The sequence below is a fragment of the Oreochromis niloticus genome, linkage group LG6 (genome assembly GCF_001858045.2).
Source record: "Oreochromis niloticus isolate F11D_XX linkage group LG6, O_niloticus_UMD_NMBU, whole genome shotgun sequence".
Lineage (NCBI taxonomy): Eukaryota > Metazoa > Chordata > Actinopteri > Cichliformes > Cichlidae > Oreochromis > Oreochromis niloticus.
The window spans coordinates 4259673-4274075 of NC_031971.2; the positions used below are offsets into that span (position 1 = coordinate 4259673).

At 41.2% G+C, this 14403-nt stretch overlaps 1 long non-coding RNA gene across 1 annotated transcript in view; it reads right to left on the reverse strand.

The window, feature by feature from the left end:
* Positions 1 to 8736: 8736 nt before the first annotated feature.
* Positions 8737 to 14403, reverse strand: part of LOC102076304 (uncharacterized) — a 30995-nt gene continuing 25328 nt past the window's right edge. The window contains exons 6-7 of the long non-coding RNA XR_003220526.1: positions 10584 to 10705; positions 8737 to 10477 (exon numbers count right to left, since the gene is read on the reverse strand). This is a non-coding gene — a long non-coding RNA (uncharacterized LOC102076304). The remainder of the gene's footprint in view (positions 10478 to 10583; positions 10706 to 14403) is intronic.

The window sequence follows — 14403 nt, forward strand, 5'->3', positions numbered from 1 at the left end:
CCTGCTGTTTAAAGCCATTACACCTATGTGTATTTATAAAATAACATGATTCTCTTTTATTCTATTAGTCTCCTTAAAAATGATTTTTAACTAACACAAACCGTACGTATATGCTCTTAATGTATCACAAAATTTTATATACTTCAAGTTTTACCTGCTTCGGTTTGTGGTAATGTCCACTGGTAATTTTTCATTGTGAAAACTTTGCAATCATTTCCAGCAAAGGAACCAAGGAGTACATTTAGTTCCTCTGCCACAGTTTCTGTCTCTCACATGAGGTTTGTGTTTAATATCCCTGGACCATCAGAAAGCACCAACAGTTACCAGTACACTAATCTGCATTATTATTATTATTATTAACATTAAAACAAGGGGAAAACATTTTTCAGTGTTTTTTATCTGAACTGAAGACAAAGTCAAATATTGTATCGCTTCACCGTAAGTGTCAGCAGCTTTGCTCATGAGACGTGGTTTGCACAAAACCCCGTACGTTTGTATTCAATTCACTTTGAGTGAAAATCGGGCAAGCAGGGCCAAAGGGGCAAGCAAAGAGTGAAAATGCATGGTTCAGATTTCAGATTTAGCAGCTCAGAACTGAGCGAACAGCCTAAAACCACTTTAAAATCTCCAATCCGCTGTAGAGTTAAAAAATTTTAAGAAAATTTGTGTTACTGCCAAATAAACCTGAACTGTAACCTAAGCTAATATCTTAGGATTTCACATCTGTAAAAGTTAATAAGGACACCTGAAGTGTGTGGTTTATCATTTTTTTAACACAAAGTAACAAAATTTCAGCTTCATGGAACTTGTTTCTAAAAATGATCCTGTAGCTCCAGAACAGTTTATGAGGATAGATTTTCCAAGCTCTGGTAACCAACATGTTGATATGGATAACTGATCTATAATATTTTAGTTAATGATTAACATACCCCAAATCATGTTACTTCGCAGCACATAAGACCAAAAAGTAAGTGCGATGTTCATCATGTTGACAGCAGTGACCTTTGAACCCTAGTTATGTGAACATTTTCCATCATTAGCACAGAGGGGAATCTCCCTGACCTCACGGTGACCTTTCCCAGCAGGTAATCCCGGCTGGTTTATGGAGGATAATGCTGAATGAAGATGCTGGTGGAGCTAATCTGTCCTGACATGGTCGGTCAGATCACAGACCACAGACCGTCTCACAGGTCCGACCGAGGATTTGCAACGACAACGCTCTTCATAAGTATTCACACATGTTGCACTGCTGGATACAATAGTGCTGCTCTTTCAGTACATTTTTGTTGTTATACCCATCAGGGCTTGATCACAACAGCATTCATATATATCGTGTAGAAAAAGATATTTTGTTGTCTTACTATACTGTAACAAATGGCAACATTGCATACATTGCTAATTTACATGTTAGCACTTCCACAATATAAAATCACTCTTTTCTGCCTGATGTTGCCATGCTGACACAGGCGCATTCTTACATGCATTATCCAAAGCATGTTGTTCTAGACGTCACCTTGGATTGTCGGAACAATAACACAATGAACAATATGAACATTGATGATATCAAAGTTTTCTGGAGAACAAACAATAATGAACACATCTGTGAGTTGCTGCTTGTTGTTTGTTCTGAGTGCAGACTAATATAGAAAGATTTTCAGAGGCTGCAGATTCTTACAGGTCAAGTTAAAACTTTATTTTAATAATGGAGACGTTTCATGTCCAGATCTCTGCAGATGATAACACTTGAGGCTGCTGCTACTTGTAAATTAGCTTTTGATGACTGCTGAGTGTGTAAGAGAAAAAAAGATTACCATTGTAAATGTATTGATTTCACAATAAAGGTCCTTCCTCAAACACCCTAGAACGGGGCCAACTATGAACAGTTACATGGTGGTGACAGCATGTCGCTGTACTGACTTGTGTTAAGTAGCTAGAACAGTGGAAACATGAGCGTATCACAAAAATACAGTCAGAGGCGTAACAGGCATGTTTATGGATGGACTTTAATGATCTATGTTAAACAAAGCTGGTGAGTGTCTCTAAAATGAGCGAGGGGCTTTCGTAGCCCTGTCCAGTCACAAGGACATCAAAACTTACCCAGAAATATGATTTTAGCTTTGCTCAAACACACTGCTGCATCGTTCAGCAGCTGGCAGCTCTGTTATGGAGGACATTACAGGACAGAAGATGATGAAAACAAACCCAACGTCTGCTTCCTCCTCAACTGTGGTGAACTCAGCTTTCTGTCACACTGTGGTTGGAGGAAAAAAACACAAGCCAACTTCTGTCTCACTTCCTGTAGTAAAACGGTTGTATGCTCAGCCAAGCAATAACAATCAAAACAGGAAGTGAGAACAGAGTGAGCTGCAGCATGACAAAGCACATTTATGAACTGATGCTTGCAAACAGGCTTTGCCACAGTATGCATGAGGAGCAATGACTGTGCTTCAGAATGAGAGTCATGGGTCAACATACATATACATATCTATCTCTCTATATCTATATAATACATATACATGTGATGAATTTAAACATTGTTAGCTATTAGTTTTTTTCCTCACTGCATTAAACATAGTGCAGACCGATGCACGTGTTCATGTGAACAATAAAGTTTAGAAAAACTACTGTTTGCACATGATTTTGGAGGTTAAGTAGACACATCAAATTGGAGTAACCGTGTCATACTCAGAGGAATGAGCTCAAGTTCATGAGGGTACAGTTAGAAAGGCCTAATAAGCTTGACCTGTTTGGACGGAGGTCTAGCAGGTGACTCGATTCAATCCCTGTCTGCTCCACTCTGCATGCAAAATATCCTCAGACTGTCTGATGCAGCCATCAGTGTAATACCTAATGATAATTACACTACTTGAATGTTTATTGAATGGACAGACAACACATCTCTCGCTATGTGGTTTGATTTTTCACATGCCAAAGTGTTTGAATGTCTGAACATTGGCACACATATGTGTTGATGTGTTAGCAGGTGTTATTTTTCTGTTTGTCTTTCATGAACGTTGGATGTATAAAAGACTGAGAACACGGAGCTCATGACACAAAGATCTTGCTGCTCCTGTTTGCTGACATGTCAGCCTGATAGATTCTCACTGACCTTTGTAACCTGCTGAACACAAACTTTTAACATACTTTATTCATTTTCATTTTTTTAAATATGAAAGTATTAGCAAGAAGTGACTTCCTTGCAACAAGAGCAACAAATGTTCAGCTCTGTAAAAATGTGGGAGGGAAACTTTACAGAGAGAGGTCATAGCAGACGTGGAACATTTTATTAAACTGTTTTTAAACATATACATTTATTTTATTTAACACAAACATCTACAGAATACACAAGATCTCAGTAAAATTAAAGGGCTGTCTTCACAGACAGCGTAAAATATATGATTAAGTCTAAATGATGTAAATTAGCCTTAATATGAGACAGATGTGGTGGTTATACATTTACTAGCGTTTAGAGTATTACATACAAAGCTGTGAGAAATGGTAATAATCTTAGAGATCGATTCATACAGTGTCTGCAGCGGCTGTCAGGAAGTCATTGCTAAGGAAGGGAAAGACAAGAAGAGGCAGAGCTATTCCAAATTAAACCAGAACTGGGCTTAAAATCCTCATCAGCAGGCTTTGATCCAGATGTGTGAGTGTGTGTAAAAGTCAGGCCTCCATGTGTACAGCACACTGCAGGCTCTGTCGTAGGTTGGGGATCTTTTTCAAACTTGGTTGAATGGAGACAAGTATAGTCAGATTTTGATTAAACATGTAACACCATCTGGAAAGCATCTGATTGCCAGTTGCTTCATTTTCCTACACTGGCAGTACAATGAAAGCAAATACACCCTATGAGTGCTGGTTCCACAGAAGAGGGGCCTGAAAACTGAAGGCTCTGCCTCCCATTCACAAATGGAAGAAAGCAGTCTTACATATTTGTTTAATATGTGCATTGAAGGACATGTCCTGGTCAAAAATGACTCCAAGGTTCCTCACAGTGTTACTGGAGGCCAAGGTAATGCCATCCAGAGTAAGAATCTGCTTAGATACCATATTTCTAAGATTTTCAGGGCCGAGTACAATAACCTCAGTTTGATCTGAATTAAGAAGCAGAAAGTTAGCGGCCATCCAGGTCTTTATGTCTTTAAGACATTCCTGCAGTTTAACTAATTGGTGTGTGTTACCTGGCTTCATGGACAGATAGAGCTGCGTGTCATCTGCATAGCAGTGAAAATTTATGCTATGTCTTCTAATGATGCTGCCTAAGGGAAGCATGTATAATGTAAACAGAATTGGTCCTAGCACTGAACCCTGTGGAACACCATAATTGACCTTAGTGTGTGAAGAGGACTCTCCATTTACATGTACAAATTGGAGTCTATTAGATAGATATGATACAAACCACTGCAGTGCAGTACCTGTAATACCTACAGCATGTTCTAATCGCTCTAATAGGATATTATGGTCAACAGTATCGAACGCAGCACTGAGGTCTAGCAGGACAAGCACAGAGATGAGTCCACTGTCAGAGGCCATAAGAAGATCATTTGTAACCTTCACTAAAGCTGTTTCTGTGCTGTGATGAGCTCTGAAACCTGACTGAAACTCTTCAAATAAGCCATTCCTCTGCAGATGATCTGTTAGCTGTTTGACAACTACTCTTTCAAGGATGTTTGATATGAAAGGAAGGTTGGAGATTGGCCTATAATTAGCTAAGACAGCTGGGTCTAGAGATGGCTTTTTAAGTAAAGGTTTAACTACAGCCACTTTGAAGGCCTGTGGTACATAGCCGATTATTAGAGATAGGTTGATCATATTTAAGATTGAAGCATTAATTAATGGCAGGACTTCTTTGAGCAGTTTTGTAGGAATGGGGTCTAAAAGACACGTTGATGGTTTGGAGGAATTAATTATTGAAGTTAACTCAGAAAGATCAATTGGAGAAAAAGAGTTTAACTTAACATCAATGGTACCAAGAGTAGCTGTAGATAATATTACATCTGTGGGATGATTATTGGTAATTTTTTCTCTAATGATAAGAATTTTATTTGTGAAGAAGTTCATGAAGTCATTACTAGTTAACGTTAAAGGGATGGTTGGCTCAGTAGAGCTCTGACTGTTTGTCAGCCTGGCTACAGTGCTGAAGAGAAACCTGGGGTTGTTCTTATTTTCTTCAATCAGTGACGAATAGTAAGATGTTCTGGCTTTGCGGAGGGCTTTCTTATAAAGCAGCAAACTATTTCTCCAGGCTAAATGATGATCCTCTAAATTTGTGACACGCCATTTCCTCTCCAGCTTACGAGTTATCTGCTTTAGGCTACGTGTTTGAGAATTATACCACGGAGTCAGGGACTTTGGATTTGAGGCCTTAGTTTTCACAGGAGCTACAGTATCCAGAGTCGTACATAATCTCTGTCTCTCTTCCACAGCATGTCTTTCATCCTGTTTTCCTTCTCTCACCCCAACCAGTCGCAGCAGCTGGCCCCGCCCCTCCCTGAGCCTGGTTCTGCCGGAGGTTTCTCCCTGTTAAAAGGGAGTTTTTCCTTCCCGCTGTTGCCAAAGTGCTTGCTCATAAGGGGTCATATGACTGTTGGGTTTTCCTCGGTATCTATTATTGTACGATCTACTGTGCAATATAAAGCGCCTTGAGGCGACTTTTGTTGTGATTTGGCGCTATATAAATAAAATTGAGTTAAAATTTAAATAAAATTGAATTATTGAATTGAATTGAATTGAATTGAATTGAATTGAAGTGCACTGTGCCACCTACCAACAGAAAGGAAAAAATAATGTGCATACTTCCACGAGAGAAATCCCACGGGACCATCGTCGACTGCCGCCATGATTCTAGCCTACGTCACAGCTTCACGTGTGCTTTTTACATCCAACACGAAAACTGCAGTCGTGGTGTTTTCGATTGTACTCAGAACTCGGAAATTCTGCCTTCCGAGTAGGAAGATGTAGGTAACTCCAGACTGCAGATGAGCTGCATACATGGCTAGACTGGGACAAAAAATCGGTCCGGGCATTTTGACTAGAGACCGGCCCGCCAGTATAGGAAGAACCATAAACCCTTTGAATGAAAACGCTGTTGTGACAGTGATGTACCCTGTCCTGTTGGTATATATATGTATCAATCTATGAATCGTTTGTTGTAAGACTCAGATAATTATTTATTAAAAGCGAGACATTTTAAATAAGAATAAGAAAGAAAAGTATTTCTTTGTGCCCCCCTCTCCCTGTTAATGCCCTACCTGGCCCCCTGGCAAAACTTTGCTAGACCCGCCCCTGCACAGTTACCAGCTGTCAGCTACATAGAAAAGGATCCTGGTGTTATTTGTCTCTCAGAAACAGTTCATAACTTCCCTTCAACTCATTCATGTCACCTAAAAGGTAAACCTGTTTCTCCATCACCTGTTCAGCTCTGATGATTCAGTAAGGACATCTCCTGGTTTCATCTGCATGTTTCCCTCTCACCAGATAACCAAACCGATATCATGACCAGCAGCTTTACAGCTGTGGCTCCAGCAAACATCAGCTGATACTAGAAATTAATATTAAATAAATTCTAACAACAGCTGATCAAGCTTAAACGTGCTGCTGTTGTTTAACGCGACCTCCGCTGGTTTCCTCTTTCTGGTGCAAAGTGGGCGATAAACAAACAAGAGAGAAAAGCCGATCAGCTGATCATTGTCTGGCTGGAGAGATAAAGGGAGCAAGCCATCACTTGCTTTCTCTGCCCAGCCCCCCCATCCTGAAGCTCTTATCCAACCTCTGCCAAAGACAGTTTTTCAAAGGCCTGAAAAAGTAGGCCATGAAGTTTGGAGAGTGAGACAGCGAGAGAAGAGGACAGAGTGAGGCTTCATTCCAGTTTGAGGGAGGTGAAGCAGAGGAGGACACTCAAGTCGTGCTATCAGACATCTTTACCCACTGGTGAGACATCTCGTCTGGACTTTGCTGTCGATTGTGTCGGCTCATCCCCGTCTGTGATGCCTCAGAGGACAAAACACACACTTATGTTAAAGCTAAAGAAAAAAGGCTCAGCATAGTGGGGTCATTATATTCAGTCTAACATCTCTGGAAGCTTTTCCTGCACTTGCAGTAACATAACGCATTGCTGTGTGAATAATGTAATTTCCACTCTCTGTCAGCTTCACACACACATGTGTGTGGAGCAGTGTGGAAGTGCTGAGTGGAGACGAGTGTCTGATTCACAAGCAGTTTAAATTCAAATCGTGCAAATAACATAAATGATTTCTTGAGTGTTTGAGTCCAGCCTGAACCAATCCTTGGGACAGATGTCCCAAACGGATCAATCCCAAGCATAAGAAGAACGAGCCTGTGGAAGTATCAGAACAAATATTTTACATGAGCAAAATAATATCTCTGATTGTTTCACAGCTGTTTGTCATTACATGGTGTTTCTGGTTTGTTTTGTTTAAATCAAAGATAAGACAGTTACTGTCTCTTCCAGTGATGAAAACCTGGATGTGGCTCAGCTTCAGTTGTGAATGTGAGCGTCTCTCAGAGGAGTGTAGACTAAGGTCTATGAAGATGAGTGAAAATAAAGGAGGAGATGTTCAGAGAGAGGCGGGGCTGCTGGCAAACTCCATTATCTGACCGGAAACACACAAATGTGGCAGAACTGCAGATTAAAAACACCGATGTAAGTGAGGAGCTTGATGTTACAGATGGACAAAGACCAAAAACACAGTGAAAGCAACAACAGAACACAAAATTTGAGCCAGTTTTATATTTAATGAAGAAAAAATTGAGACTACAGCCAAGCAGCAACTGCAGGAAGCTCCAGCAAAACCTGGCAAAGTAATCTTCATCTGTCATGTCACTTCTGAGCCTATGAAAATGGGATCCTACGTACCGAACAGTCACTTAGTCTGTGTTAGTGTACACTGTAACTGCATGATGGTCATTTCATGTCATGTCGTGAACACAGGACGCAGGAGTGAGCAGCAGAAAGCTGAATCAACCCAGTCCTCAGGTCTGGGACCCATTCTACAGTACTGAGCAGTGTGTGTGTGTGTGTGTGTGTCTGTGCATCTATGTGTGTGTGTGTGTCTGTGCGTCTGTGTGTGTGTGTCTATGTGTGTGTGTGTGTGTCTGTGTGTCTGTCTGTGTGTGTGTGTCTGTGCGTCTATGTGTGTCTGTGTCTGTGTGTGTGTGTGTCTGTGCGTCTGTGTGTGTGTGTCTATGTGTGTGTGTGTGTGTGTCTGTGTGTCTGTGTGTGTGTGTGTCTGTGTGTGTGTCTGTGTGTGTGTGTCTGTGCGTCTATGTGTGTGTGTGTGTGTGTGTGTCTGTGTGTGTGTGTGTGTGTGTGTGTGTCATGTTGTCCCCATATTTATTTATGGCCCAACACTCAGGCAGCTGCTGAGATGCCTGCAGGCTGACCGTCACATGCCTGCTTTAGCTGAGGACGATGGCTGTGTGATTCCACTGGGCCTGAACAGAGTGAGACGAAACCACGCATGAGGCGTGTTAATGATCCATTTTTGTGTGTTTGTAGTCTTTGCAAGGACAATGGTCCATTGCAGGGCTTTGCCGAAGCTAAGGGGGGGGGGGGGGGGTTGACTTGATTGTAGGATGGAGGAATGTCAGGAGTTTTCCTGTATTGCAACTCAGGTCAGAATAAAAACGCTCAGACAGGTTTAACGTGTACACGGGTGAGACTCAGGGAGACTCCCACCCTGCAGTAAAAAGAAACAGTCTTTATTCAGAGAGCACAGAGATAATGAAACGTACTTTTAAGCATAACATAATAAAAATCCCAAAATCCTAAAAAATCTCTTAACAAGGAAAGAACCAGATTTGTAGCATTATGTCAACAAGAGTCCTCACAAGCAGAGACAGACATCATTGTTGCCAGATCATGTTTCAGTCTAGTGGAATTCATGTAAACGTGAATGTTTATGCTAACACGCGCAGACGGACATGTTTTATCATGTGTTTCTTGCAGACACACACGTCTGTATATTTCAGAGGGGTCGTTGTGGGTCATCACCAGGCATTTTATTAGCTGTTTGCATGTAAACACTGGGCTGTTACTGAGGGTCTGAGCCGGGAATCAGTGGCTATTTTGAGGCTTACATCCACTGTAGTCTTCCACTCTGTACCCACTCGCCCTGCAGAAGCATCCCAGCAATGTCTTCTTTTATCCAGGCTTTCACCAGCTGATCGTCCCCCTGAACCGTCGGGGATCGAGCTGGTGACGCAGATTCTCCTCTGAAAGGTTTATTCAGGTCACTGTTGTTGTGAGACGGTATTATAAAAATCCAATTCAGATAAATTTAATAAAAAGTGTAGCAACGAATAGTTGAAATGTAAAGCCCAGATCTTTAGGATTTTTAGTGTTAGCATTTTGGTCGTGGTGTTTCTCAGAAATGATCTCAAGAGGTTGGAATGCTGATTTCTCAGGTAACATTAGCTAGCTTAATAAGTAAGATAACTAAAACACAAACTTCTTGGATGTTTGTTTTTTTGTCATATAATCAAAAACAACAAAAAATGAACAAAAGGCTCCAACAGCATGAAAATGAAGCCATAGATGACTCCAACAATGATACATCTCATGAACTGTACGTTGGTTTTAAATATGGTTTTTAATAACAGTAAAGTATGAGTCCATGAAGACTGACTTTTAGTGGTGTCGTGTCATTTTACATGTTAGCTTCAGTTTTCAGCTCCAGAACCTGACTTATGTTCAAAACCTGTTTTTTGTGAGGGGCAACCAATCACAAGGCAGTTAAATGGAACAGGAAGCAAAACCAGTGATGCAAGGATTATTTTAGTGTTGAGCTATCGCGAGTTTTCTTATTATTTCCATCACATTTTTTGTATCAGTGGATAAAACAGGTTTCAAATAATGACATTAGTGTAAATAAAAATAATCCGATTTTTCAAATCACTCTGGGACATTTTAAAAACCTTTTTACAAAGTCACAGAAAGGAGACATTTTGTCCAAGAAGAAACAAAGCTGTGCCTTCATTCTTCAGTCCTTTCTACTGTGGTAGATGTAAGAACAGCTTCATCAGGATGAAGACCATCTGTTCTTGGTTCCACCGCATCTTCTGCTTCTCAAACATTTTGAATATTAATCTTGTGTTTCTTTCTGTCTTTGCTCTTTCTTCACTCTTTGCTTGATTCAATTAAAATAATGTAATAATAATAACAGCAGCTGAAAATGTCACTGTAATCAAACACCTATGTCTCTATTCTGGGGATCAGTAATGCTGTTTCCACTGGTGTCACAGACACACTAAAAGTGTCCCGGTGCAGACTTCAGGCTTGGCCACTGACCTGAGGTTCAGAGGTGGAAATGTGCTGACTCAGCGCTGCTGGGGTTTCGTCTGCTCACCTCAGTCAGCAGTTCTGAAGGAAGGGCTGGTTGAAGCGATAACTGAAGAGGCTACAGTCACCTCTGATCAGCCACACCTGTGTGACCCAGTAAAAGCCTCTTCACAGCTGTGGGTAAATCAGAGGATGAGCTAAAAGACATCACATCTCAGTGCTGGGTTCAACACTGTGCTATATTACAGAGAAACAGTTAACATTCTTAACAAAGCTTTACCACTACAGCCAGGGATTGATGCTGAACAGGATGCTGTAAGAAGCAGGCAGCAGGCTGTGCAGACCGGGAAGACGTCAGCCGGATGATCAATGATGACCAGAGCAGACCGGCCAGAGAACGGGCTTCAGGATAGGTGCAAGAAAACAGTTACTTGGAACATTATTATTACATTATGAATATAGTTTATTTATTTCAATTTTTGGCATGTTGCCTTTAAAAAATCTATTAATATAAAATACACAAATACTAAGAGGTTCTGTAGTGTATTTATTATCATCCACACATTAATAGATATACCCTTCAGTCAGAGGTGTTTTACATGTGGAGTCATTTCAATCACTCACCTTGAACTGGCGGAAAATTGATCCTGAGACCAATTCTGAAATCTTTGGATTCACAACATGGGATAAGTTAAAATGTTTCTTTAAAAATACTGATTACAGAAGTTTAATAGGATTTGACCTTTTTATTTTTTATTTTTTTTATCTATGATTAATTTGTTAATGTTTTGAAGACTCTGGTTCCATGCAAAATGAAAGCTGCGTGTTTCCCACCCTGGGTGGGTCATCATGGGAGGGAGGAAGAAAACATCCATCGCAAACAATTATTTATAATAACTGACTTTAATCAAAAATCACTGAAATGTTTGCCAATCAAAAGGAGAGAAGGGCAAAGTTCATGTACAAGCAGTCTGGTCGAGCCTGCCTTCATTTAGTAAATGATAGTAATGATTTAGTAAATATTTGTCTTTTTAAATAATTGTGTTTTTTTATTGCAGAGGTGTAATGTGTGCACAGGGACAGCTCAATCTGCTGAGCCAAGTGACCCACGACTGCCTTCTGATCAGCATGTTTCTAAGAAACACACACGCACGCACACACACACGCACGCACGCACACACACGCACACACGCACACACACACACACACGCACACACGCACACACACACACACACACACGCACACACACACACACGCACGCACACACACGCACACGCACACACACACACACGCACACACACACACACACACGCACACACACACACACGCACGCACGCACACACACGCACGCACACACACACACGCACGCGCGCACACACACACACACGCACACACGCACGCACACACACACACACACGCACGCACGCACGCACACACACGCACACACGCACACACACACACGTACACACACACACGCAGACACACACACACACAGAGTTACTGTGAGTGTGTGTGTGGATACGCCCATCCTCAGGCCCTGCTGAGTCTGCTGTTTCTCAGCTGCTGTGAGCAGCAGTTTTCTTGGTGTCATAGTGAGAAGATACTGTGTCACACTTACATGTTTCAGATTAGCTTTTAAATGATAATTTCATTTATTTAAGGAAAAGCTTTCCCCTGGTCCAGTGTGAGAAAGTAAATGCCCACTTTGTTAAATCATGAATTAACTGTGAGTAACCACATGCTAATCACAGAACCTGTCTGACCAAGTGAGGTAGGCTAAAAAACCAACAAATTATGCCAGAATCTCGAGAAAGTCAAGAGCAGACGAGTCATTGACTAATGACTAATTAGACTCAACTCAAACCAAAGTCAGCATATTTATTCCAAAGCAACCCCCCCCAGCTGTTAGCTAATGTAATAACTACTTCCTGTGAGGCATCTTTCATTGTGCAGGACAAAAGGTTTCAAAGCTTTGTCCAGGCCTTAAACCCCATATGTTGCTACCCAGTACTAGTAAATGCATGAAGAAACAGTGTTTATGGATACACTGAATACAAAATTGCTCACCAACACACAAACCATTCATATTTCCTAAATTAGGCTGAAATAGAAGGAGAGCAAAAGCAGAGCTCCCAAATGAGGAGCCCTTTGGGAGTTGTAAGAGCCAGCTCCAGTAAGGAACCCAAGCCAAAGAGCCAAATGTTTGAAAAGAGCCAGAGCTCCCATCACTATTATAGGCATCTATCAGTTTGGAAAGGGTTACAAAGCTTTTTCTAAGGCATTCGTGGAGCAATTACCCATAAATGGAGAAATCCTGGAACAGTGGTGAACTGGCATGGCCAGCCTAACAAAGTTACTACAGGAGCACATTAACCACTCATCCAGGAGGCTACAGAAGAACAAAGAACAACTTCTAAAGAACTGCAGGTCTAAATTGGCCCAGTTAAGGTCAGAGTTCATAATTCAGCAATAAGAATATGACTGAGCAAAACTGATATCCCCTGGGAAGTTCCAAGGTGAACGTCACTGCTGACCAAAACAAACACAAAGACTCACATTTGCCAAAAAACATCTTGATCCTGAGACTTTTGGGAAAATCAGGACATGGATGACTTGTGTTTGTGCTTGGGTCCATTTCTTCATACGTATGGTATGTAATAGTGTTTGTGTTCAAAACATGAAGAAAAGCTTAAAGAAGATGCAGTTTGTTGTCTGAACTCAATTTCAATTTCAATTTCAATTTTATTTATATAGCGCCAAATCACAACAAAAGTCGCCTCAAGGCGCTTTATATTGTACAGTAGATCGCACAATAATAAATACAGAGAAAAACCCAACAATCATATGACCCCATATGAGCAAGCACTTTGGCGACAGTGGGAAGGAAAAACTCCCTTTTAACAGGAAGAAACCTCCGGCAGAACCAGGCTCAGGGAGGGGCGGGGCCATCTGCTGCGACCGGTTGGGGTGAAGAAGGAAAACAGGATAAAGACATGCTGTGGAAGAGAGACAGAGATTAATAACAGATATGATTCGATGCAGAGAGGTCTGTTAACACATAGTGAGTGAGAAAGGTGACTGGAAAGGAAAAACTCAATGCATCATGGGAATCCCCGGCAGCCTACGTCTATTGCAGCATAACTAAGGGAGGATTCAGGGTCACCTGGTCCAGCCCTAACTATATGCTTTAGCAGAAAGGAAAGTTTGAAGCCTAATCTTGAAAGTAGAGATAGTGTCTGTCTCCTGAATCCAAACTGGAAGCTGGTTCCACAGAAGAGGGGCCTGAAAACTGAAGGCTCTGCCTCCCATTCTACTTTTAAATACTCTAGGAACAACAAGTAGGCCTGCAGTGTGAGAGCGAAGTGCTCTAATAGGGTGATATGGTACTACAAGGTCATTAAGATAAGATGGGGCCTGATTATTTAAGACCTTGTATGTGAGGAGCAGGATTTTGAATTCAATTCTGGATTTAACAGGAAGCCAATGAAGGGAAGCCAAAACAGGAGAAATCTGCTCTCTCTTTCTAGTCCCTGTCAGGACTCTTGCTGCAGCATTTTGGATTAACTGAAGACTTTTCAGCGAGTTTTTAGGACATCCTGATAATAAAGAATTACAGTAGTCCAGCCTGGAAGTAATAAATGCATGAACTAGTTTTTCAGCATCACTCTGAGACAGGATATTTCTAATTTTAGAGATGTTGCGCAAATGGAAGAAAGCAGTCTTACATATTTGTTTAATATGTGCATTGAAGGACATGTCCTGGTCAAAAATGACTCCAAGGTTCCTCACAGTGTTACTGGAGGCCAAGGTAATGCCATCCAGAGTAAGAATCTGCTTAGATACCATATTTCTAAGATTTTCAGGGCCGAGTACAATAACCTCAGTTTGATCTGAATTAAGAAGCAGAAAGTTAGCGGCCATCCAGGTCTTTATGTCTTTAAGACATTCCTGCAGTTTAACTCATTGGTGTGTGTTACCTGGCTTCATGGACAGATAGAGCTGCGTGTCATCTGCATAGCAGTGAAAATTTATGCTATGTCTTCTAATGATGCTGCCTAAGGGAAGCATGTATAATGTAAACAGAATTGGTCCTAGCACTG